The following is a 3,654-nucleotide window of genomic DNA, read 5'->3' as shown; positions in this document are numbered from 1 at the left end:
TGTGTAACTTAAGGAATCTACTAGCCATGCCATGCAGGGGACCCAAGATCAGTGGGTCATGGTGGAGAGTTCAGACAAAACGTGGTCCACTGGACAAGGAATGGCAAACCACTTAATTCTTGCCTCAAAAACCTCAGTAAGTAAGTAGTAAAGTTGCTCAGTCAGTCATGTCCAACTCTTTGCGACCCCATGGACAGTAGCCAACCAGGCTCCTCCGTCCATGGGATTTTCCAGGCAAGAATACTGGAGTGGGTTGCCATTTCCTTCTCCAGGGTATCTTCCCAACCCAGGGATTGAACCTGGGTCTCCTGCATTGTAGGCAGACGCTTTACCATCTGAGCCATCAGGAAGTATGAACAGTATAAAAGGCAAAACGTTATGACACCAAAAGATGAGCCTCCCAAGTAGGAAGATGTCCAATATGCTACTGGGGAAGAGAGGAAAATAGCTCCAGAAAGAATGAAGAGGCTGGGCCAAAGTGGAAATGTCTCTCAGCTGTGGATGTGTCTCATGATGAAAGTAAAGTCTAGTGCTATTAAGAACAATATTTAATAGGAATCTGGAATGTTAGGTCCATGAATCAAAATAAATTGCATGTGGTCAAGCAGGAGATGGCAAGAGTGTACATCAACATTTTAGGAATCAGTGAACTAAAGTGGATAGGAATGGGCAAATTTCATTCTGATGACCATTATATATTCTATTGTGGACAAGAATCCCTTAGAAAAAATGGAGTTGCCCTCACAATCAACAAGAGTCCGAAACACAGTGCTTGGGTGCAATCTCAAAATGACAGAATGATCTCTGTTGGTTTCCAAGGCAAACCATTCAACATCACAGTAATCCAAGTCTATGCCCCAACCACTAATTTCAAAGAAGCTGAAGTTGAAAGGCTCTAACGAAGGCCTACAAGACCTAGAACTAATACCAAAAAGATATCCTCTTCATCATAGGGAATTTACAACAACACAAGAGAGGACTCTATGCATGGACAGCATCGGATGGTCAATACCAAAATCAGATTGATTATATTCTTTGCAGCCAAAGATGGAGAAGCTATGTACAGTCAGAAAAAAAGAGACCTGGAGCAGACTGTGGCTCAGATCATGAGCTCCTTATTGCAAAATTCAGACTTAAATTGAAGGAAGTAGGGAAAACCACTAGGCCATTCAGGTATGACAAATCAAATCAAAACCTATTACGGTTTTTCAAAAGGGCTTAGGAGCCAGCCTAAAGCCTTTGTTGATCTAACCGCTAGTTTACATGAAATGAGGAGGAGTACAGAAACTTGTTAAACAACTCTGTAGAGAAGAATACAGCAAAATCCAGACTCTGGAAAACTGTAAAAGATAAACAACCTGGTTTCTCCAACCAGCAAACTGCATGAAAAAAAAAAAGAAAGAAAATGGAGAGAGAATCTAGAAAGGAACTCATAAGATACATGAACCAATTACAATAAGTAAACCTTAATTGGATCTTCATTCAGACAAACTATCGGCAGTCCTTTTTATACCATTTAGACACAAATAAATTTCCTTCACAAGAGTCTAGTTCAATAATAACAGTCCCTCAGCAGCATGGTTCAAATATCAGTTGACACAGTATATTGATGGTGAATAATTGGATAAAATACAAATATCACTACTAGCTCTTCTGTCTACAACTCTTGAGTCATCCCTCAGTATCTACACGGATCCATTCCAGGAGCCCCTGTGGATACCAAAATCCATGGCTGCTCATGTCCCTTAAGACAAAATGGCGCAGTACAGTGAATGCAGTCAGCCCTCCATATCTGCAGATTTGCATCATGCTCAGTGATCAATCATGCCCCTTCTTTTAAAGTCTGTTGGTGACAGGCCTCTGTGCAACTCTTACTCAGTACACTTGAAAACAGTACGGTGTGGAGTGTGTGGTGGTGTGCCTCCTGGTCTCTCAGGGATAAACCCGCATACCACTTTACAAAAATGGAAAAGAGGGCATTGGCCAAAAAAGAGAAAAATGTAGCAGCAACAAAAAGTGATAACATGGAAGTGAAATTTCAATACTTTGTAAATAGGGTTATGGAAGAAACAGCTGACCATGGGAATGTCGAATAGCCATTTAAGACATTCTAGATATGCAGCCAGAGGAACTTGCTGGGGGCAAACTTAGTGACATAGATGAGGAAAGTGTGATGCTAAGGACTTTATTCTTTTTAGTTGTTGCAATGGTATTGGGATATGTTTATTAAAAAAAAAAAGAATGAGAGAGGAAATCCTTGCCTTTTAGAGATAGATACAGTTCAAGTTGTATGATGTCTAGGTTTTGCTTAAAATTATGTAGGAGGGAAATTCAAGGGAGAATAGATAAAATAAGATTGGCAATGAGTTGATATCTATTGAAGCTCAGTGACAGGGATGTGAAGTTTATTATACTATATACCAAACTATAGGGAGGGAACACAGCCCACAGCAGAAAATTGGATTAAAGATTTACTGAGCATGGCACTGCCCACCAGAGCAAGACCCACTTTTCCCAAGAGCCAGTCCCTCCCATCAGGAAGCTTCCACAAGCCTCTTATCCTTATTCATCAGAGGGCAGAAAGAATGAAAACCATAATCACAGGAAACTAACCAAACTGACCACATGGATCACAGCCTTGTCTAACTCAAATGAAACTATGAGCCATGCCGTGTAGGGACACCCAAGACAGATGGGTCATGGTGGAGAGTTCTGACAGAATGTGGCCCACTGGAGGATGGAATGGCAAAACCATTTCAGGATTGTCTTGAGAACCCCATGAACAGTATGAAAAGGCAAAAATACATGACACTGAAAGATGAACTCCTCAGGTCGGTAGGTGCCCAGAAGGGTGGAAAAACAGCTACAGAAGGAATGAGGAAGCTGAGCCAAAGTGGAAACAAAGCCCAGTTGTGGATATGTCTGGTGCTGAAAGTAAAGTCTGATGCTATTAAGAACAATACTGCATAGAAACCCGGAATGTTGGGTACATGGATCAACATGAGTACATGTTGGGTAAATTGGAAGTGGTCAAATAGGAGATGACAAGAGTAAACAATGACATTTCAGGAATCAGTGAACTAAAATAGAAAGGAATGGACAAATTTAATTCAGATGACCATTATATCTACTATTGAGGGCAAGAATCCCTTAGAAGAAATGGAGTAGCCCTCATAGTCAACAAAAGTCCAAAATGCAGTGTTTGGGTGCAATCTCAAAAAAACCCAAAATAATTTCTGTTCATTTCCAAGGCAAACCATTCAACATCACAGTAATCCAAGTCTATGCCCCAACCAGTAATGCCGAAGAAGCTGAAGTTGAATGGTTCTATAAAGACCTACAAGACCTTGTAGAACTGACACCAAAAAGATGTCTTTTTCATTATAGGGGACTGGAATGCAAAAGTAAGAAATCAAGAAATACCTGGAGTAACAGGCTAGTTTGGCCTTGGAGTACAGAATGAAGCCAGACAAAGGCTAACAGAGCTTTGCCAAGAGAATGCACTGGTCATAGCAAACACACTCTTCCAACAACACAAGAGAAGACCCTGCACATGGACATCACCAGATGGTCAACAACGAAATTAGATGGATTATATTCTTTGTGGCCAAAGATGGAGAAACTCTATACAGTCAGCAAAAACAAGACCTGGAG

At 40.9% G+C, this 3,654-nt stretch overlaps 1 non-coding gene across 1 annotated transcript; it reads right to left on the bottom strand.

Moving 5' to 3' along the window:
• Positions 1–277: 277 nt before the first annotated feature.
• Positions 278–350, bottom strand: TRNAC-ACA (transfer RNA cysteine (anticodon ACA)). The gene has a single exon. It is a non-coding gene; the product is annotated as a tRNA-Cys (tRNA).
• Between the last annotated feature and the right edge of the window lie 3,304 nt (positions 351–3,654).

This window comes from Bos grunniens, chromosome 4, assembly GCF_055505025.1.
Source record: "Bos grunniens cultivar Pamir isolate PY7600 chromosome 4, Bosgru_T2T1.0, whole genome shotgun sequence".
Taxonomy (NCBI): Eukaryota; Metazoa; Chordata; class Mammalia; order Artiodactyla; family Bovidae; genus Bos; species Bos grunniens.
Note: the sequence above shows the minus strand (reverse complement) of the source record. Positions and strands in the feature narration are given on the sequence as shown.